This window comes from Pristiophorus japonicus, unplaced genomic scaffold, assembly GCF_044704955.1.
Source record: "Pristiophorus japonicus isolate sPriJap1 unplaced genomic scaffold, sPriJap1.hap1 HAP1_SCAFFOLD_934, whole genome shotgun sequence".
In the NCBI taxonomy this organism is placed as follows: Eukaryota; Metazoa; Chordata; class Chondrichthyes; family Pristiophoridae; genus Pristiophorus; species Pristiophorus japonicus.
Window position 1 is genome coordinate 49,623 of NW_027254862.1, and position 21,442 is coordinate 71,064.

The window sequence follows — 21,442 nt, forward strand, 5'->3', positions numbered from 1 at the left end:
GTCTCTCACGCTCGGTCTCTCTCGCTCGGTCTCTCACGCTCGGTCTCTCTCGCTCGGTCTCTCTCGCCCTCGGTCTCTCTCACGCTCGGTCTCTCTCGCCCTCGGTCTCTCTTACGCTCGGTCTCTTTCGCGCTCGGTCTCTCACGCTCGGTCTCTCACGCTCTGCCTCTCGCGCTCAGTCTCTCTCACGCTCGGTCTCTCTGACGCTCGGCCTCTCTCGCGCTCAGTCTCTCTCACGCTCGGCCTCTCTCGCGCTCAGTCTCTCTCACGCTCTGTCTCTCTCGCGCTCTGCTTCTCGCGCTCAGTCTCTCTCACGCTCAGTCTCTCTCACGCTCAGTCTCTCTCACGCTCGGTCTCTCTCACGCTCAGTCTCTCTCACGCTCGGTCTCTCTCACGCTCGGTCTCTCTCACGCTCGGTCTCTCTCGCGCTCGGTCTCTCTCACACGTGGTCTCTCTCGCGCTCGGCCTCTCTCACGCTCTGTCTCTCTCGCGCTCTGCTTCTTGCGCTCAGTCTCTCTCACGCTCAGTCTCTCTCACGCTCGGTCTCTCTCGCGCTCTGTCTCTCGCGCTCTGTCTCTCTCGCGCTCGGTCTCTCTCGCGCTATCTCTCTCGCGCTCGGTCTCTCTCGCGCTCTCTCGCGCTCGGCCTTTCTCGCGCTCTGTCTCTCGCGCTCTGTCTCTCGCGCTCTGTCTCTCTCGCGCTCTGTCTCTCTCGCGCTCTGTCTCTCTCGCGCTCTGTCTCTCGCGCTCGGTCTCTCTCGCGCTCGGTCTCTCGCGCTCGGTCTCTCTCGCGCTCAGTCTCTCGCGCTCGGCCTTTCTCGCGCTCAGTCTCTCGCGCTCGGTCTCTCTCGCGCTCGGTCTCTCTCGCGCTCAGTCTCTCGCACTCAGTCTCTCTCGCGCTCGGTCTCTCTCGCGCTCAGTCTCTCGCGCTCGGTCTCTCTCGCGCTCAGCCTCTCGCGCTCAGTCTCTCGCGCTCAGTCTCTCGCGCTCAGTCTCTCTCGCGCTGGGTCTCTCTCGCGCTCAGTTTCTCGCGCTCGGTCTCTCTCGCGCTCAGTTTCTCGCGCTCGGTCTCTCTCGCGCTCAGTCTCTCGCGCTCGGTCTCTCTCGCGCTCAGTTTCTCGCGCTCGGTCTCTCTCGCGCTCAGTCTCTCGCGCTCGGTCTCTCTCGCGCTCGGTCTCTCTCACACGTGGTCTCTCTCGCGCTCGGTCTCTCACACACGTGGTCTCTCTCGCGCTCTCTCTCGCGCTCTGTCTCTCTCGCGCTGGGTCTCTCTCGCGCTCAGTTTCTCGCGCTCGGTCTCTCTCGCGCTCAGTCTCTCGCGCTCGGTCTCTCTCGCGCTCGGTCTCTCTCACACGTGGTCTCTCTCGCGCTCGGTCTCTCTCGCGCTCGGCCTCTCTCGCGCTCTCTCTCGCGCTCTGTCTCTCTCGCGCTCGGTCTCTCTCGCGCTCTCTCTCTCGCGCTCGGCCTTTCTCGCGCTCTGTCTCTCGCGCTCAGTCTCTCGCACTCGGTCTCTCTCGCGCTCGGTCTCTCTCGCGCTCGGCCTTTCTCGCGCTCTGTCTCTCGCGCTCGGTCTCTCTCGCGCTCGGTCTCTCTCGCGCTCAGTCTCTCGCACTCAGTCTCTCTCGCGCTCGGTCTCTCTCGTGCTCTCTCTCTCCCGCTCGGCCTTTCTCGCGCTCAGTCTCTCGCGCTCGGTCTCTCTCGCGCTCAGCCTCTCGCGCTCAGTCTCTCGCGCTCAGTCTCTCGCGCTCAGTCTCTCTCGCGCTGGGTCTCTCTCGCGCTCAGTTTCTCGCGCTCGGTCTCTCTCGCGCTCAGTCTCTCGCGCTCGGTCTCTCTCGCGCTCAGTTTCTCGCGCTCGGTCTCTCTCGCGCTCAGTCTCTCGCGCTCGGTCTCTCTCGCGCTCGGTCTCTCTCACACGTGGTCTCTCTCGCGCTCGGTCTCTCTCACACGTGGTCTCTCTCGCGCTCTCTCTCGTGCTCTGTCTCTCTCGCGCTGGGTCTCTCTCGCGCTCAGTTTCTCGCGCTCGGTCTCTCTCGCGCTCAGTTTCTCGCGCTCGGTCTCTCTCGCGCTCAGTCTCTCGCGCTCGGTCTCTCTCGCGCTCGGTCTCTCTCACACGTGGTCTCTCTCGCGCTCGGTCTCTCTCGCGCTCGGCCTCTCTCGCGCTCTCTCTCGCGCTCTGTCTCTCTCGCGCTCGGTCTCTCTCGCGCTCTCTCTCTCGCGCTCGGCCTTTCTCGCGCTCTGTCTCTCGCGCTCAGTCTCTCGCACTCGGTCTCTCTCGCGCTCGGTCTCTCTCGCGCTCGGCCTTTCTTGCGCTCTGTCTCTCGCGCTCGGTCTCTCTCGCGCTCAGTCTCTCGCGCTCGGTCTCTCGCGCTCTGTCTCTCGCGCTCGGTCTCTCTTGCGCTCGGTCTCTCTCGTGCTCGGTCTATCTTGCGCTCAGTGTCTCGCGCTCGGTCTCTCTCGTGCTCTGCCTCTCGCACTCGGTCTGTCTCGCGCTCGGTCTCTCTCGCGCTCGGTCTCGCGGGCTCGGTCTCTCTCGTGCTCGGTCTCTCTCGCGCTCGGTCTCTCTTGCGATCAGTCTCTCGCGCTTGGTCTCTCTCGTGCTCTGCCTCTCGCGCTCTGTCTCTCTCGCGCTCGGTCTCTCTCGCGCTCAGTCTCTCGTGCTTGGTCTCTCTTGCGCTCAGTCTCTCGCGCTCGGTCTCTCTCGTGCTCTGCCTCTTGCGCTCGGTCTCTCTCGTGCTCACTCTCTCTCGCGCTCGGTCTCTATCGCGCTCGGTCTCTCTCGCGCTCAGTCTCGCGCTCACTCTCTCTCGCGCTCGGTCTCTCTCGCGCTCGGTCACTCTCGCGCTCAGTCTCTCGCGCTCGGTCTCTCTTGCGCTCAGTCTCTCGCGCTCGGTCTCTCTCGTGCTCTGTCTCTCTCGCGCTCGGTCTCTCTCGCGCTCAGTCTCTCGCGCTCGGTCTCTCTTGCGCTCAGTCTCTCGCGCTCGGTCTCTCTCGTGCTCTGCCTCTTGCGCTCGGTCTCTCTCGTGCTCACTCTCTCTCGCGCTCGGTCTCTATCGCGCTCGTGCTCTCTCGCGCTCAGTCTCGCGCTCACTCTCTCTCGCGCTCGGTCTCTCTCGTGCTCACTCTCTCTCGCGCTCGGTCTCTATCGCGCTCGGTCTCTCTCGCGCTCAGTCTCGCGCTCACTCTCTCTCGCGCTCGGTCTCTCTCGTGCTTGGTCACTCTCGCGCTCAGTTTCTCGCGCTCGGTCTCTCGCGCTCAGCGCTCGGTCTCTCGCGCTCGGTCTCTCTCGCGCTCAGACTCTTGCGCTTGGTCTCTCTCGCGCTCAGTCTCTCTCACGCTCGGCCTTTCTCGCGCTCTGTCTCTCGCGCTCAGTCTCTCGCACTCGGTCTCTCTCGCGCTCTCTCTCTCGCGCTCGGCCTTTCTCGCGCTCTGTCTCTCGCGCTCGGTCTCTCTCACGCTCAGTCTCTCGCGCTCGGTCTCTCTTGCGCTCGGTCTCTCTCGTGCTCGGTCTATCTTGCGCTCAGTGTCTCGCGCTCGGTCTCTCTCGTGCTCTGCCTCTCGCACTCGGTCTCTCTCGCGCTCGGTCTCTCTCGCGCTCGGTCTCTCGCGCTCGGTCTCTCTCGTGCTCGGTCTCTCTCGCGCTCGGTCTCTCTTTCGATCAGTCTCTCGCGCTTGGTCTCTCTCGTGCTCTGCCTCTCGCGCTCTGTTTCTCTCGTGCTCGGTCTTTCTCGCGCTCAGTCTCTCTCGCGCTCGGTCTCTCTCGTGCTCGGTCTCTCTCGCGCTCTGTCTGTCTCGCGCTCGGTCTCTCTCGTGCTCGGTCTCTCGCGCTCAGTCTCTCTCGCGCTCTGTCTCTCGCGCTCGGTCTCTCTCGCGCTCGGTCTCTCTCGTGCTCGGTCTCTCTCGCGCTCGGTCTCTCTCGCGCTCTGTCTCTCTCGCGCTCGGTCTCTCGCCCTCGGTCTCTCGCGCTCGGCCTTTCTCGCGCTCAGTCTCTCGCGCTCGGTCTCTCTCGCGCTCGGTCTCTCTCGCGCTCAGTCTCTCGCACTCAGTCTCTCTCGCGCTCGGTCTCTCTCGCGCTCTCTCTCTCCCGCTCGGCCTTTCTCGCGCTCAGTCTCTCGCGCTCGGTCTCTCTCGCACTCAGTCTCTCTCGCGCTCTGCCTCTCGCGCTCAGTCTCTCGCGCTCGGTCTCTCTCGCGCTCAGCCTCTCGCGCTCAGTCTCTCGCGCTCAGTCTCTCGCGCTCAGTCTCTCTCGCGCTGGGTCTCTCTCGCGCTCAGTTTCTCGCGCTCGGTCTCTCGCGCTCAGTTTCTCGCCCTCGGTCTCTCTCGCGCTCAGTCTCTCGCCCTCGGTCTCTCTCGCGCTCAGTCTCTCGCGCTCAGTCTCTCGCGCTCGGTCTCTCACGCTCGGTCTCTCTCGCGCTCGGTCTCTCTCACGCTCAGTCTCTCGCCCTCGGTCTCTCTCGCGCTCAGTCTCTCGCGCTCAGTCTCTCGCGCTCAGTGTCTCGCCCTCGGTCTCTCTCGCGCACAGTCTCTCGCCCTCAGTCTCTCTCGCGCTCAGTCTCTCGCCCTCGGTCTCTCTCGTGCTCGGTCTCTCACGCTCGGTCTCTCACGCTCAGTCTCTCGCGCTCAGTCTCTCGCCCTCAGTCTCTCGTGCTCGGTCTCTCTCGTGCTCGGTCTCTCACGCTCGGTCTCTCTCGCGCTCAGTCTCTCGCCCTCGGTCTCTCTCGCGCTCAGTCTCTCGCCCTCAGTTTCTCTCGCGCTCTGTCTCTCTCGCGCTCGGTCTCTCTCACGCTCGGTCTCTCTCGCGCTCGGTCTCTCAGGCTCGGTCTCTCACGCTCGGTCTCTCTCGCGCTCGGTCTCTCACGCTCGGTCTCTCTCATGCTCGGTCTCTCACGCTCGGTCTCTCTCGTGCTCGGTCTCTCACGCTCGGTCTCTCTCGCGCTCGGTCTCTCTCGTGCTCGGTCTCTCACGCTCGGTCTCTCTCGCGCTCGGTCTCTCACGCTCGGTCTCTCTCGCGCTCGGTCTCTCACGCTCGGTCTCTCTCGCGCTCGGTCTCTCTCGCGCTCGGTCTCTCACGCTCGGTCTCTCACGCTCGGTCTCTCTCACGCTCGGTCTCTCACGCTCGGTCTCTCTCACGCTCGGTCTCTCTCACGCTCGGTCTCTCACGCTCGGTCTCTCTCACGCTCGGTCTCTCTCACGCCCGGCCTCTCACGCTCGGTCTCTCTCACGCTCGGTCTCTCACGCTCGGTCTCTCTCGTGCTCGGTCTCTCACGCTCGGTCTCTCTCACGCTCGGTCTCTCTCACGCTCGGTCTCTCACGCTCGGTCTCTCACGCTCGGTCTCTCTCACGCTCGGTCTCTCGCGCTCGGTCTCTCACGCTCGGTCTCTCTCGCGCTCGGTCTCTCACGCTCGGTCTCTCTCGCGCTCGGTCTCTCACGCTCGGTCTCTCTCGCGCTCGGTCTCTCTCGTGCTCGGTCTCTCACGCTCGGTCTCTCTCGCCCTCGGTCTCTCTCGCGCTCGGTCTCTCACGCTCGGTCTCTCTTACGCTCGGTCTCTTTCGCGCTCGGTCTCTCACGCTCGGTCTCTCACGCTCTGCCTCTCGCGCTCAGTCTCTCTCACGCTCGGTCTCTCTGACGCTCGGCCTCTCTCGCGCTCGGTCTCTCTCACGCTCGGCCTCTCTCGCGCTCAGTCTCTCTCACGCTCTGTCTCTCTCGCGCTCTGCTTCTCGCGCTCAGTCTCTCTCACGCTCGGTCTCTCTCACGCTCGGTCTCTCTCACGCTCGGTCTCTCTCACGCTCGGTCTCTCTCACGCTCGGTCTCTCTCACGCTCGGTCTCTCTCACACGTGGTCTCTCTCGCGCTCGGCCTCTCTCACGCTCTGTCTCTCTCGCGCTCTGCTTCTTGCGCTCAGTCTCTCTCACGCTCAGTCTCTCTCACGCTCAGTCTCTCTCGCGCTCGGTCTCTCTCGCGCTCTGTCTCTCGCGCTCTGTCTCTCTCGCGCTCGGTCTCTCTCGCGCTATCTCTCTCGCGCTCGGTCTCTCTCGCGCTCTCTCTCTCGCGCTCGGCCTTTCTCGCGCTCTGTCTCTCGCGCTCTGTCTCTCTCGCGCTCTGTCTCTCTCGCGCTCGGTCTCTCTCGCGCTCAGTCTCTCGCGCTCGGCCTTTCTCGCGCTCTGTCTCTCGTGCTCAGTCTCTCTCGCGCTCTGTCTCTCGCGCTCGGTCTCTCTCGCGCTCGGTCTCTCGCGCTCGGTCTCTCTCGCGCTCAGTCTCTCGCGCTCGGCCTTTCTCGCGCTCAGTCTCTCGCGCTCGGTCTCTCTCGCGCTCAGCCTCTCGCGCTCAGTCTCTCGCGCTCAGTCTCTCTCGCGCTGGGTCTCTCTCGCGCTCAGTTTCTCGCGCTCGGTCGCTCTCGCGCTCAGTTTCTCGCGCTCGGTCTCTCTCGCGCTCTCTCTCTCGCGCTCGGCCTTTCTCGCGCTCGGTCTCTCTCGCGCTCTCTCTCTCGCGCTCGGCCTTTCTCGCGCTCTGTCTCTCGCGCTCTGACTCTCTCGCGCTCGGTCTCTCTCGGGCTCTCTCTCTCGCGCTCGTCCTTTCTCGCGCTCGACTCTCTCGCGCTCTCTCTCTCGCGCTCGGCCTTTCTCGCGCTCTGTCTCTCGCGCTCGGTCTCTCTCGCGCTCTGTCTCTCGCCCTCAGTCTCTCTCGCGCTCAGTCTCTCGCGCTCGGTCTCTCTCGTGCTCGGTCTCTCGCCCTCAGTCTCTCTCGCGCTCAGTCTCTCGCGCTCAGTCTCTCTCGCGCTCGATCTCTCTCGCGCTCAGTCTCTCTCGTGCTCTGTCTCTCGCGCTCGGTCTCTCTCGTGCTCTGTCTCTCGCCCTCAGTCTCTCTCGCGCTCAGTCTCTCGCGCTCGGTCTCTCTCGCGCTCGATCTCTCTCGCGCTCAGTCTCTCTCGTGCTCTGTCTCTCGCGCTCGGTCTCTCTCGCGCTCTGTCTCTCGCCCTCAGTCTCTCTCGCGCTCAGTCTCTCGCGCTCGGTCTCTCTCGTGCTCTGTCTCTCGCCCTCAGTCTCTCTCGCGCTCAGTCTCTCGCGCTCGGTCTCTCTCGCGCTCGATCTCTCTCGCGCTCAGTCTCTCTCGTGCTCTGTCTCTCGCGCTCGGTCTCTCTCGCGCTCAGTCTCTCACGCTCGGTCTCTCTCGCGCTCTGTCTCTCTCGCGCTCAGTCTCTCACGCTCGGTCTCTCTCGCGCTCAGTCTCTCACGCTCGGTCTCTCTCGCGCTCAGTCTCTCCCGCTCAGTCTCGTCTTCAGTCTCTCTCGCGCTCAGTCTCTCGCGCTCGGTCTCTCTCGCGCTCAGTCTCTCCCGCTCAGTCTCGTCCTCAGTCTCTCTCGCGCTCGGTCTCTCACGCTCGGTCTCTCTCGCGCTCAGTCTCTCACGCTCGGTCTCTCTCGCGCTCGGTCTCTCGTGCTCGGTCTCTCACGCTCGGTCTCTCTCGCGCTCAGTCTCTCGCCCTCGGTCTCTCCCGCGCTCAGTCTCTCGCCCTCAGTCTCTCGCGCTCAGTCTCTCTCGTGCTCTGTCTCTCGCGCTCGGTCTCTCTCGCGCTCGGTCTCTCACGCTCGGTCTCTCTCACGCTCGGTCTCTCGCCCTCGGTCTCTCTCGCGCTCAGTCTCTCGCCCTCGGTCTCTCTCGCGCTCAGTCTCTCGCGCTCAGTCTCTCGCGCTCGGTCTCTCACGCTCGGTCTCTCTCGCGCTCGGTCTCTCTCACGCTCAGTCTCTCGCCCTCGGTCTCTCTCGCGCTCAGTCTCTCGCGCTCAGTCTCTCGCGCTCAGTGTCTCGCCCTCGGTCTCTCTCGCGCACAGTCTCTCGCCCTCAGTCTCTCTCGCGCTCAGTCTCTCGCCCTCGGTCTCTCTCGTGCTCGGTCTCTCACGCTCGGTCTCTCACGCTCAGTCTCTCGCGCTCAGTCTCTCGCCCTCAGTCTCTCGTGCTCGGTCTCTCTCGTGCTCGGTCTCTCACGCTCGGTCTCTCTCACGCTCGGTCTCTCTCACGCTCGGTCTCTCGCGCTCGGTCTCTCACGCTCGGTCTCTCTCGCGCTCGGTCTCTCACGCTCGGTCTCTCTCGCGCTCGGTCTCTCACGCTCGGTCTCTCTCGCGCTCGGTCTCTCACGCTCGGTCTCTCTCGCGCTCGGTCTCTCACGCTCGGTCTCTCTCGCGCTCGGTCTCTCTCGTGCTCGGTCTCTCACGCTCGGTCTCTCTCGCCCTCGGTCTCTCTCGCGCTCGGTCTCTCACGCTCGGTCTCTCTTACGCTCGGTCTCTTTCGCGCTCGGTCTCTCACGCTCGGTCTCTCACGCTCTGCCTCTCGCGCTCAGTCTCTCTCACGCTCGGTCTCTCTGACGCTCGGCCTCTCTCGCGCTCGGTCTCTCTCACGCTCGGCCTCTCTCGCGCTCAGTCTCTCTCACGCTCTGTCTCTCTCGCGCTCTGCTTCTCGCGCTCAGTCTCTCTCACGCTCGGTCTCTCTCACGCTCGGTCTCTCTCACGCTCGGTCTCTCTCGCGCTCGGTCTCTCTCACACGTGGTCTCTCTCGCGCTCGGCCTCTCTCACGCTCTGTCTCTCTCGCGCTCTGCTTCTTGCGCTCAGTCTCTCTCACGCTCAGTCTCTCTCACGCTCAGTCTCTCTCGCGCTCGGTCTCTCTCGCGCTCTGTCTCTCGCGCTCTGTCTCTCTCGCGCTCGGTCTCTCTCGCGCTATCTCTCTCGCGCTCGGTCTCTCTCGCGCTCTCTCTCTCGCGCTCGGCCTTTCTCGCGCTCTGTCTCTCGCGCTCTGTCTCTCTCGCGCTCTGTCTCTCTCGCGCTCGGTCTCTCTCGCGCTCAGTCTCTCGCGCTCGGCCTTTCTCGCGCTCTGTCTCTCGTGCTCAGTCTCTCTCGCGCTCTGTCTCTCGCGCTCGGTCTCTCTCGCGCTCGGTCTCTCGCGCTCGGTCTCTCTCGCGCTCAGTCTCTCGCGCTCGGCCTTTCTCGCGCTCAGTCTCTCGCGCTCGGTCTCTCTCGCGCTCAGCCTCTCGCGCTCAGTCTCTCGCGCTCAGTCTCTCTCGCGCTGGGTCTCTCTCGCGCTCAGTTTCTCGTGCTCGGTCGCTCTCGCGCTCAGTTTCTCGCGCTCGGTCTCTCTCGCGCTCTCTCTCTCGCGCTCGGCCTTTCTCGCGCTCGGTCTCTCTCGCGCTCTCTCTCTCGCGCTCGGCCTTTCTCGCGCTCTGTCTCTCGCGCTCTGACTCTCTCGCGCTCGGTCTCTCTCGCGCTCTCTCTCTCGCGCTCGTCCTTTCTCGCGCTCGACTCTCTCGCGCTCTCTCTCTCGCGCTCGGCCTTTCTCGCGCTCTGTCTCTCGCGCTCGGTCTCTCTCGCGCTCTGTCTCTCGCCCTCAGTCTCTCTCGCGCTCAGTCTCTCGCGCTCGGTCTCTCTCGTGCTCGGTCTCTCGCCCTCAGTCTCTCTCGCGCTCAGTCTCTCGCGCTCAGTCTCTCTCGCGCTCGATCTCTCTCGCGCTCAGTCTCTCTCGTGCTCTGTCTCTCGCGCTCGGTCTCTCTCGTGCTCTGTCTCTCGCCCTCAGTCTCTCTCGCGCTCAGTCTCTCGCGCTCGGTCTCTCTCGCGCTCGATCTCTCTCGCGCTCAGTCTCTCTCGTGCTCTGTCTCTCGCGCTCGGTCTCTCTCGCGCTCTGTCTCTCGCCCTCAGTCTCTCTCGCGCTCAGTCTCTCGCGCTCGGTCTCTCTCGTGCTCTGTCTCTCGCCCTCAGTCTCTCTCGCGCTCAGTCTCTCGCGCTCGGTCTCTCTCGCGCTCGATCTCTCTCGCGCTCAGTCTCTCTCGTGCTCTGTCTCTCGCGCTCGGTCTCTCTCGCGCTCAGTCTCTCACGCTCGGTCTCTCTCGCGCTCTGTCTCTCTCGCGCTCAGTCTCTCACGCTCGGTCTCTCTCGCGCTCAGTCTCTCACGCTCGGTCTCTCTCGCGCTCAGTCTCTCCCGCTCAGTCTCGTCTTCAGTCTCTCTCGCGCTCAGTCTCTCGCGCTCGGTCTCTCTCGCGCTCAGTCTCTCCCGCTCAGTCTCGTCCTCAGTCTCTCTCGCGCTCGGTCTCTCACGCTCGGTCTCTCTCGCGCTCAGTCTCTCACGCTCGGTCTCTCTCGCGCTCAGTCTCTCACGCTCGGTCTCTCTCGGCTCGCCCTCAGTCTCTCGCGCTCAGTCTCTCTCGTGCTCTGTCTCTCGCGCTCGGTCTCTCTCGCGCTCGGTCTCTCACGCTCGGTCTCTCTCACGCTCAGTCTCTCGCCCTCGGTCTCTCTCGCGCTCAGTCTCTCGCCCTCGGTCTCTCTCGCGCTCAGTCTCTCGCGCTCAGTCTCTCGCGCTCGGTCTCTCACGCTCGGTCTCTCTCGCGCTCGGTCTCTCTCACGCTCAGTCTCTCGCCCTCGGTCTCTCTCGCGCTCAGTCTCTCGCGCTCAGTCTCTCGCGCTCAGTGTCTCGCCCTCGGTCTCTCTCGCGCACAGTCTCTCGCCCTCAGTCTCTCTCGCGCTCAGTCTCTCGCCCTCGGTCTCTCTCGTGCTCGGTCTCTCACGCTCGGTCTCTCACGCTCAGTCTCTCGCGCTCAGTCTCTCGCCCTCAGTCTCTCGTGCTCGGTCTCTCTCGTGCTCGGTCTCTCACGCTCGGTCTCTCTCGCGCTCAGTCTCTCGCCCTCGGTCTCTCTCGCGCTCAGTCTCTCGCCCTCAGTTTCTCTCGCGCTCTGTCTCTCTCGCGCTCGGTCTCTCTCACGCTCGGTCTCTCTCGCGCTCGGTCTCTCAGGCTCGGTCTCTCACGCTCGGTCTCTCTCGCGCTCGGTCTCTCACGCTCGGTCTCTCTCATGCTCGGTCTCTCACGCTCGGTCTCTCTCGTGCTCGGTCTCTCACGCTCGGTCTCTCTCGCGCTCGGTCTCTCTCGTGCTCGGTCTCTCACGCTCGGTCTCTCTCGCGCTCGGTCTCTCACGCTCGGTCTCTCACGCTCGGTCTCTCTCGCGCTCGGTCTCTCACGCTCGGTCTCTCTCGCGCTCGGTCTCTCTCGCGCTCGGTCTCTCACGCTCGGTCTCTCACGCTCGGTCTCTCTCACGCTCGGTCTCTCTCACGCTCGGTCTCTCACGCTCGGTCTCTCTCACGCTCGGTCTCTCACGCTCGGTCTCTCTCACGCTCGGTCTCTCACGCTCGGTCTCTCTCACGCTCGGTCTCTCACGCTCGGTCTCTCTCACGCTCGGTCTCTCTCACGCTCGGCCTCTCACGCTCGGTCTCTCTCACGCTCGGTCTCTCACGCTCGGTCTCTCTCGTGCTCGGTCTCTCACGCTCGGTCTCTCTCACGCTCGGTCTCTCTCACGCTCGGTCTCTCACGCTCGGTCTCTCGCGCTCGGTCTCTCTCACGCTCGGTCTCTCTCGCGCTCGGTCTCTCACGCTCGGTCTCTCTCGCGCTCGGTCTCTCACGCTCGGTCTCTCTCGCGCTCGGTCTCTCACGCTCGGTCTCTCTCGCGCTCGGTCTCTCACGCTCGGTCTCTCTCGCGCTCGGTCTCTCATGCTCGGTCTCTCTCGCGCTCGGTCTCTCTCGTGCTCGGTCTCTCACGCTCGGTCTCTCACGCTCGGTCTCTCTCGCGCTCGGTCTCTCTCGTGCTCGGTCTCTCACGCTCTGTCTCTCTCGCTCGGTCTCTCACGCTCGGTCTCTCACGCTCGGTCTCTCTCGCCCTCGGTCTCTCTCGCGCTCGTTCTCTCACGCTCGGTCTCTCTTACGCTCGGTCTCTTTCGCGCTCGGTCTCTCACACGGTCTCTCACGCTCTGCCTCTCGCGCTCAGTCTCTCTCACGCTCGGTCTCTCTGACGCTCGGCCTCTCTCGCGCTCAGTCTCTCTCACGCTCGGCCTCTCTCGCGCTCTGCTTCTCGCGCTCAGTCTCTCTCACGCTCAGTCTCTCTCACGCTCAGTCGCTCTCACGCTCGGTCTCTCTCACGCTCAGTCTCTCTCACGCTCGGTCTCTCTCACGCTCGGTCTCTCTCACGCTCGGTCTCTCTCGCGCTCGGTCTCTCTCACACGTGGTCTCTCTCGCGCTCGGCCTCTCTCACGCTCTGTCTCTCTCGCGCTCTGCTTCTTGCGCTCAGTCTCTCTCACGCTCAGTCTCTCTCACGCTCAGTCTCTCTCGCGCTCGGTCTCTCTCGCGCTCTGTCTCTCGCGCTCTGTCTCTCTCGCGCTCGGTCTCTCTCGCGCTATCTCTCTCGCGCTCGGTCTCTCTCGCGCTCTCTCTCTCGCGCTCGGCCTTTCTCGCGCTCTGTCTCTCGCGCTCTGTCTCTCGCGCTCTGTCTCTCTCGCGCTCTGTCTCTCTCGCGCTCGGTCTCTCTCGCGCTCGGCCTTTCTCGCGCTCTGTCTCTCGTGCTCAGTCTCTCTCGCGCTCTGTCTCTCGCGCTCGGTCTCTCTCGCGCTCAGTCTCTCGCGCTCGGCCTTTCTCGCGCTCAGTCTCTCGCGCTCGGTCTCTCTCGCGCTCGGTCTCTCTCGCGCTCAGTCTCTCGCACTCAGTCTCTCTCGCGCTCGGTCTCTCTCGCGCTCAGTCTCTCGCGCTCGGTCTCTCTCGCGCTCAGCCTCTCGCGCTCAGTCTCTCGCGCTCAGTCTCTCGCGCTCAGTCTCTCTCGCGCTGGGTCTCTCTCGCGCTCAGTTTCTCGCGCTCGGTCTCTCTCGCGCTCAGTTTCTCGCGCTCGGTCTCTCTCGCGCTCAGTCTCTCGCGCTCGGTCTCTCTCGCGCTCAGTTTCTCGCGCTCGGTCTCTCTCGCGCTCAGTCTCTCGCGCTCGGTCTCTCTCGCGCTCGGTCTCTCTCACACGTGGTCTCTCTCGCGCTCGGTCTCTCACACACGTGGTCTCTCTCGCGCTCTCTCTCGCGCTCTGTCTCTCTCGCGCTGGGTCTCTCTCGCGCTCAGTTTCTCGCGCTCGGTCTCTCTCGCGCTCAGTCTCTCGCGCTCGGTCTCTCTCGCGCTCGGTCTCTCTCACACGTGGTCTCTCTCGCGCTCGGTCTCTCTCGCGCTCGGCCTCTCTCGCGCTCTCTCTCGCGCTCTGTCTCTCTCGCGCTCGGTCTCTCTCGCGCTCTCTCTCTCGCGCTCGGCCTTTCTCGCGCTCTGTCTCTCGCGCTCAGTCTCTCGCACTCGGTCTCTCTCGCGCTCGGTCTCTCTCGCGCTCGGCCTTTCTCGCGCTCTGTCTCTCGCGCTCGGTCTCTCTCGCGCTCAGTCTCTCGCGCTCGGTCTCTCGCGCTCTGTCTCTCGCGCTCGGTCTCTCTTGCGCTCGGTCTCTCTCGTGCTCGGTCTATCTTGCGCTCAGTGTCTCGCGCTCGGTCTCTCTCGTGCTCTGCCTCTCGCACTCGGTCTCTCTCGTGCTCGGTCTCTCTCGCGCTCGGTCTCTCTTGCGATCAGTCTCTCGCGCTTGGTCTCTCTCGTGCTCTGCCTCTCGCGCTCTGTCTCTCTCGCGCTCGGTCTCTCTCGCGCTCAGTCTCTCGTGCTTGGTCTCTCTTGCGCTCAGTCTCTCGCGCTCGGTCTCTCTCGTGCTCTGCCTCTTGCGCTCGGTCTCTCTCGTGCTCACTCTCTCTCGCGCTCGGTCTCTATCGCGCTCGGTCTCTCTCGCGCTCAGTCTCGCGCTCACTCTCTCTCGCGCTCGGTCTCTCTCGCGCTCGGTCACTCTCGCGCTCAGTCTCTCGCGCTCGGTCTCTCTTGCGCTCAGTCTCTCGCGCTCGGTCTCTCTCGTGCTCTGTCTCTCTCGCGCTCGGTCTCTCTCGCGCTCAGTCTCTCGCGCTCGGTCTCTCTCGTGCTCTGCCTCTTGCGCTCGGTCTCTCTCGTGCTCACTCTCTCTCGCGCTCGGTCTCTATCGCGCTCGGTCTCTCTCGCGCTCAGTCTCGCGCTCACTCTCTCTCGCGCTCGGTCTCTCTCGTGCTCACTCTCTCTCGCGCTCGGTCTCTATCGCGCTCGGTCTCTCTCGCGCTCAGTCTCGCGCTCACTCTCTCTCGCGCTCGGTCTCTCTCGTGCTTGGTCACTCTCGCGCTCAGTTTCTCGCGCTCGGTCTCTCGCGCTCAGCGCTCGGTCTCTCGCGCTCGGTCTCACTCGCGCTCAGACTCTTGCGCTTGGTCTCTCTCGCGCTCAGTCTCTCTCACGCTCGGCCTTTCTCGCGCTCTGTCTCTCGCGCTCAGTCTCTCGCACTCGGTCTCTCTCGCGCTCTCTCTCTCGCGCTCGGCCTTTCTCGCGCTCTGTCTCTCGCGCTCGGTCTCTCTCACGCTCAGTCTCTCGCGCTCGGTCTCTCTTGCGCTCGGTCTCTCTCGTGCTCGGTCTATCTTGCGCTCAGTGTCTCGCGCTCGGTCTCTCTCGTGCTCTGCCTCTCGCACTCGGTCTCTCTCGCGCTCGGTCTCTCTCGCGCTCAGTCTCTCGCGCTCGGTCTCTCTCGCGCTCAGCCTCTCGCGCTCAGTCTCTCGCGCTCAGTCTCTCGCGCTCAGTCTCTCTCGCGCTGGGTCTCTCTCGCGCTCAGTTTCTCGCGCTCGGTCTCTCGCGCTCAGTTTCTCGCCCTCGGTCTCTCTCGCGCTCAGTCTCTCGCCCTCGGTCTCTCTCGCGCTCAGTCTCTCGCGCTCAGTCTCTCGCGCTCGGTCTCTCACGCTCGGTCTCTCTCGCGCTCGGTCTCTCTCACGCTCAGTCTCTCGCCCTCGGTCTCTCTCGCGCTCAGTCTCTCGCGCTCAGTCTCTCGCGCTCAGTGTCTCGCCCTCGGTCTCTCTCGCGCACAGTCTCTCGCCCTCAGTCTCTCTCGCGCTCAGTCTCTCGCCCTCGGTCTCTCTCGTGCTCGGTCTCTCACGCTCGGTCTCTCACGCTCAGTCTCTCGCGCTCAGTCTCTCGCCCTCAGTCTCTCGTGCTCGGTCTCTCTCGTGCTCGGTCTCTCACGCTCGGTCTCTCTCGCGCTCAGTCTCTCGCCCTCGGTCTCTCTCGCGCTCAGTCTCTCGCCCTCAGTTTCTCTCGCGCTCTGTCTCTCTCGCGCTCGGTCTCTCTCACGCTCGGTCTCTCTCGCGCTCGGTCTCTCAGGCTCGGTCTCTCACGCTCGGTCTCTCTCGCGCTCGGTCTCTCACGCTCGGTCTCTCTCATGCTCGGTCTCTCACGCTCGGTCTCTCTCGTGCTCGGTCTCTCACGCTCGGTCTCTCTCGCGCTCGGTCTCTCTCGCGCTCGGTCTCTCACGCTCGGTCTCTCTCGCGCTCGGTCTCTCACGCTCGGTCTCTCTCGCGCTCGGTCTCTCTCGCTCTGTCTCTCGCGCTCGGTCTCTCTTGCGCTCGGTCTCTCTCGTGCTCGGTCTATCTTGCGCTCAGTGTCTCGCGCTCGGTCTCTCTCGTGCTCTGCCTCTCGCACTCGGTCTCTCTCGTGCTCGGTCTCTCTCGCGCTCGGTCTCTCTTGCGATCAGTCTCTCGCGCTTGGTCTCTCTCGTGCTCTGCCTCTCGCGCTCTGTCTCTCTCGCGCTCGGTCTCTCTCGCGCTCAGTCTCTCGTGCTTGGTCTCTCTTGCGCTCAGTCTCTCGCGCTCGGTCTCTCTCGTGCTCTGCCTCTTGCGCTCGGTCTCTCTCGTGCTCACTCTCTCTCGCGCTCGGTCTCTATCGCGCTCGGTCTCTCTCGCGCTCAGTCTCGCGCTCACTCTCTCTCGCGCTCGGTCTCTCTCGCGCTCGGTCACTCTCGCGCTCAGTCTCTCGCGCTCGGTCTCTCTTGCGCTCAGTCTCTCGCGCTCGGTCTCTCTCGTGCTCTGTCTCTCTCGCGCTCGGTCTCTCTCGCGCTCAGTCTCTCGCGCTCGGTCTCTCTTGCGCTCAGTCTCTCGCGCTCGGTCTCTCTCGTGCTCTGCCTCTTGCGCTTGGTCTCTCTCGTGCTCACTCTCTCTCGCGCTCGGTCTCTATCGCGCTCGGTCTCTCTCGCGCTCAGTCTCGCGCTCACTCTCTCTCGCGCTCGGTCTCTCTCGTGCTCACTCTCTCTCGCGCTCGGTCTCTATCGCGCTCGGTCTCTCTCGCGCTCAGTCTCGCGCTCACTCTCTCTCGCGCTCGGTCTCTCTCGTGCTTGGTCACTCTCGCGCTCAGTTTCTCGCGCTCGGTCTCTCGCGCTCAGCGCTCGGTCTCTCGCGCTCGGTCTCTCTCGCGCTCAGACTCTTGCGCTTGGTCTCTCTCGCGCTCAGTCTCTCTCACGCTCGGCCTTTCTCGCGCTCTGTCTCTCGCGCTCAGTCTCTCGCACTCGGTCTCTCTCGCGCTCTCTCTCTCGCGCTCGGCCTTTCTCGCGCTCTGTCTCTCGCGCTCGGTCTCTCTCACGCTCAGTCTCTCGCACTCGGTCTCTCTTGCGCTCGGTCTCTCTCGTGCTCGGTCTATCTTGCGCTCAGTGTCTCGCGCTCGGTCTCTCTCGTGCTCTGCCTCTCGCACTCGGTCTCTCTCGCGCTCGGTCTCTCTCGCGCTCGGTCTCTCGCGCTCGGTCTCTCTCGTGCTCGGTCTCTCTCGCGCTCGGTCTCTCTTGCGATCAGTCTCTCGCGCTTGGTCTCTCTCGTGCTCTGCCTCTCGCGCTCTGTTTCTCTCGTGCTCGGTCTTTCTCGCGCTCAGTCTCTCTCGCGCTCGGTCTCTCTCGTGCTCGGTCTCTCTCGCGCTCTGTCTCTCTCGCGCTCGGTCTCTCTCGTGCTCGGTCTCTCGCGCTCAGTCTCTCTCGCGCTCTGTCTCTCGCGCTCGGTCTCTCTCGTGCTCGGTCTCTCTCGCGCTTGGTCTCTCTCGCGCTCTGTCTCTCTCGCGCTCGGTCTCTCGCCCTCGGTCTCTCGCGCTCGGCCTTTCTCGCGCTCAGTCTCTCGCGCTCGGTCTCTCTCGCGCTCGGTCTCTCTCGCGCTCAGTCTCTCGCACTCAGTCTCTCTCGCGCTCGGTCTCTCTCGCGCTCTCTCTCTCCCGCTCGGCCTTTCTCGCGCTCAGTCTCTCGCGCTCGGTCTCTCTCGCACTCAGTCTCTCTCGCGCTCTGCCTCTCGCGCTCAGTCTCTCGCGCTCGGTCTCTCTCGCGCTCAGCCTCTCGCGCTCAGTCTCTCGCGCTCAGTCTCTCGCGCTCAGTCTCTCTCGCGCTGGGTCTCTCTCGCGCTCAGTTTCTCGCGCTCGGTCTCTCGCGCTCAGTTTCTCGCCCTCGGTCTCTCTCGCGCTCAGTCTCTCGCCCTCGGTCTCTCTCGCGCTCAGTCTCTCGCGCTCAGTCTCTCGCGCTCGGTCTCTCACGCTCGGTCTCTCTCGCGCTCGGTCTCTCTCACGCTCAGTCTCTCGCCCTCGGTCTCTCTCGCGCTCAGTCTCTCGCGCTCAGTCTCTCGCGCTCAGTGTCTCGCCCTCGGTCTCTCTCGCGCACAGTCTCTCGCCCTCAGTCTCTCTCGCGCTCAGTCTCTCGCCCTCGGTCTCTCTCGTGCTCGGTCTCTCACGCTCGGTCTCTCACGCTCAGTCTCTCGCGCTCAGTCTCTCGCCCTCAGTCTCTCGTGCTCGGTCTCTCTCGTGCTCGGTCTCTCACGCTCGGTCTCTCTCGCGCTCAGTCTCTCGCCCTCGGTCTCTCTCGCGCTCAGTCTCTCGCCCTCAGTTTCTCTCGCGCTCTGTCTCTCTCGCGCTCGGTCTCTCTCACGCTCGGTCTCTCTCGCGCTCGGTCTCTCAGGCTCGGTCTCTCACGCTCGGTCTCTCTCGCGCTCGGTCTCTCACGCTCGGTCTCTCTCATGCTCGGTCTCTCACGCTCGGTCTCTCTCGTGCTCGGTCTCTCACGCTCGGTCTCTCTCGCGCTCGGTCTCTCTCGTGCTCGGTCTCTCACGCTCGGTCTCTCTCGCGCTCGGTCTCTCACGCTCGGTCTCTCTCGCGCTCGGTCTCTCACGCTCGGTCTCTCTCGCGCTCGGTCTCTCTCGCGCTCGGTCTCTCACGCTCGGTCTCTCACGCTCGGTCTCTCTCACGCTCGGTCTCTCTCACGCTCGGTCTCTCACGCTCGGTCTCTCTCACGCTCGGTCTCTCACGCTCGGTCTCTCTCACGCTCGGTCTCTCACGCTCGGTCTCTCTCACGCTCGGTCTCTCTCACGCTCGGCCTCTCACGCTCGGTCTCTCTCACGCTCGGTCTCTCACGCTCGGTCTCTCTCGTGCTCGGTCTCTCACGCTCGGTCTCTCTCACGCTCGGTCTCTCTCACGCTCGGTCTCTCACGCTCGGTCTCTCACGCTCGGTCTCTCTCACGCTCGGTCTCTCGCGCTCGGTCTCTCACGCTCGGTCTCTCTCGCGCTCGGTCTCTCACGCTCGGTCTCTCTCGCGCTCGGTCTCTCACGCTCGGTCTCTCTCGCGCTCGGTCTCTCACGCTCGGTCTCTCTCGCGCTCGGTCTCTCACGCTCGGTCTCTCTCGCGCTCGGTCTCTCTCACGCTCGGTCTCTCTCACGCTCGGCCTCTCACGCTCGGTCTCTCTCACGCTCGGCCTCTCACGCTCGGTCTCTCTCACGCTCGGTCTCTCACGCTCGGTCTCTCTCACGCTCGGTCTCTCTCACGCTCGGTCTCTCACGCTCGGTCTCTCACGCTCGGTCTCTCTCACGCTCGGTCTCTCGCGCTCGGTCTCTCACGCTCGGTCTCTCTCGCGCTCGGTCTCTCACGCTCGGTCTCTCTCGCGCTCGGTCTCTCACGCTCGGTCTCTCTCGCGCTCGGTCTCTCACGCTCGGTCTCTCTCGCGCTCGGTCTCTCTCGTGCTCGGTCTCTCTCGCGCTCGGTCTCTCACGCTCGGTCTCTCTTACGCTCGGTCTCTTTCGCGCTCGGTCTCTCACGCTCGGTCTCTCACGCTCTGCCTCTCGCGCTCAGTCTCTCTCACGCTCGGTCTCTCTGACGCTCGGCCTCTCTCGCGCTCAGTCTCTCTCACGCTCGGCCTCTCTCGCGCTCAGTCTCTCTCACGCTCTGTCTCTCTCGCGCTCTGCTTCTCGCGCTCAGTCTCTCTCACGCTCAGTCTCTCTCACGCTCAGTCTCTCTCACGCTCGGTCTCTCTCACGCTCAGTCTCTCTCACGCTCGGTCTCTCTCACGCTCGGTCTCTCTCACGCTCGGTCTCTCTCGCGCTCGGTCTCTCTCACACGTGGTCTCTCTCGCGCTCGGCCTCTCTCACGCTCTGTCTCTCTCGCGCTCTGCTTCTTGCGCTCAGTCTCTCTCACGCTCAGTCTCTCTCACGCTCAGTCTCTCTCGCGCTCGGTCTCTCTCGCGCTCTGTCTCTCGCGCTCTGTCTCTCTCGCGCTCGGTCTCTCTCGCGCTATCTCTCTCGCGCTCGGTCTCTCTCGCGCTCTCTCTCTCGCGCTCGGCCTTTCTCGCGCTCTGTCTCTCGCGCTCTGTCTCTCGCGCTCTGTCTCTCTCGCGCTCTGTCTCTCTCGCGCTCGGTCTCTCTCGCGCTCAGTCTCTCGCGCTCGGCCTTTCTCGCGCTCTGTCTCTCGTGCTCAGTCTCTCTCGCGCTCTGTCTCTCGCGCTCGGTCTCTCTCGCGCTCGGTCTCTCGCGCTCGGTCTCTCTCGCGCTCAGTCTCTCGCGCTCGGCCTTTCTCGCGCTCAGTCTCTCGCGCTCGGTCTCTCTCGCGCTCGGTCTCTCTCGCGCTCAGTCTCTCGCACTCAGTCTCTCTCGCGCTCGGTCTCTCTCGCGCTCAGTCTCTCGCGCTCGGTCTCTCTCGCGCTCAGCCTCTCGCGCTCAGTCTCTTGCGCTCAGTCTCTCGCGCTCAGTCTCTCTCGCGCTGGGTCTCTCTCGCGCTCAGTTTCTCGCGCTCGGTCTCTCTCGCGCTCAGTTTCTCGCGCTCGGTCTCTCTCGCGCTCAGTTTCGCGCGCTCGGTCTCTCTCGCGCTCAGTCTCTCGCGCTCGGTCTCTCTCGCGCTCGGTCTCTCTCACACGTGGTCTCTCTCGCGCTCGGTCTCTCACACACGTGGTCTCTCTCGCGCTCTCTCTCGCGCTCTGTCTCTCTCGCGCTGGGTCTCTCTCGCGCTCAGTTTCTCGCGCTCGGTCTCTCTCGCGCTCAGTCTCTCGCGCTCGGTCTCTCTCGCGCTCGGTCTCTCTCACACGTGGTCTCTCTCGCGCTCGGTCTCTCTCGCGCTCGGCCTCTCTCGCGCTCTCTCTCGCGCTCTGTCTCTCTCGCGCTCGGTCTCTCTCGCGCTCTCTCTCTCGCGCTCGGCCTTTCTCGCGCTCTGTCTCTCGCGCTCAGTCTCTCGCACTCGGTCTCTCTCGCGCTCGGTCTCTCTCGCGCTCGGCCTTTCTCGCGCTCTGTCTCTCGCGCTCGGTCTCTCTCGCGCTCGGTCTCTCGCGCTCGGTCTCTCGCGCTCTGTCTCTCGCGCTCGGTCTCTCTTGCGCTCGGTCTCTCTCGTGCTCGGTCTATCTTGCGCTCAGTGTCTCGCGCTCGGTCTCTCTCGTGCTCTGCCTCTCGCACTCGGTCTCTCTCGTGCTCGGTCTCTCTCGCGCTCGGTCTCTCTTGCGATCAGTCTCTCGCGCTTGGTCTCTCTCGTGCTCTGCCTCTCGCGCTCTGTCTCTCTCGCGCTCGGTCTCTCTCGCGCTCAGTCTCTCGTGCTTGGTCTCTCTTGCGCTCAGTCTCTCGCGCTCGGTCTCTCTCGTGCTCTGCCTCTTGCGCTCGGTCTCTCTCGTGCTCACTCTCTCTCGCGCTCGGTCTCTATTGCGCTCGGTCTCTCTCGCGCTCAGTCTCGCGCTCACTCTCTCTCGCGCTCGGTCTCTCTCGCGCTCGGTCACTCTCGCGCTCAGTCTCTCGCGCTCGGTCTCTCTTGCGCTCAGTCTCTCGCGCTCGGTCTCTCTCGTGCTCTGTCTCTCTCGCGCTCGGTCTCTCTCGCGCTCAGTCTCTCGCGCTCGGTCTCTCTTGCGCTCAGTCTCTCGCGCTCGGTCTCTCTCGTGCTCTGCCTCTTGCGCTCGGTCTCTCTCGTGCTCACTCTCTCTCGCGCTCGGTCTCTATCGCGCTCGGTCTCTCTCGCGCTCAGTCTCGCGCTCACTCTCTCTCGCGCTCGGTCTCTCTCGTGCTCACTCTCTCTCGCGCTCGGTCTCTATCGCGCTCGGTCTCTCTCGCGCTCAGTCTCGCGCTCACTCTCTCTCGCGCTCGGTCTCTCTCGTGCTTGGTCACTCTCGCGCTCAGTTTCTCGCGCTCGGTCTCTCGCGCTCAGCGCTCGGTCTCTCGCGCTCGGTCTCTCTCGCGCTCAGACTCTTGCGCTTGGTCTCTCTCGCGCTCAGTCTCTCTCACGCTCGGCCTTTCTCGCGCTCTGTCTCTCGCGCTCTGTCTCTCGCGCTCGGTCTCTCTCACGCTCAGTCTCTCGCGCTCGGTCTCTCTTGCGCTCGGTCTCTCTCGTGCTCGGTCTATCTTGCGCTCAGTGTCTCGCGCTCGGTCTCTCTCGTGCTCTGCCTCTCGCACTCGGTCTCTCTCGCGCTCGGTCTCTCTCGCGCTCGGTCTCTCGCGCTCGGTCTCTCTCGTGCTCGGTCTCTCTCGCGCTCGGTCTCTCTTGCGATCAGTC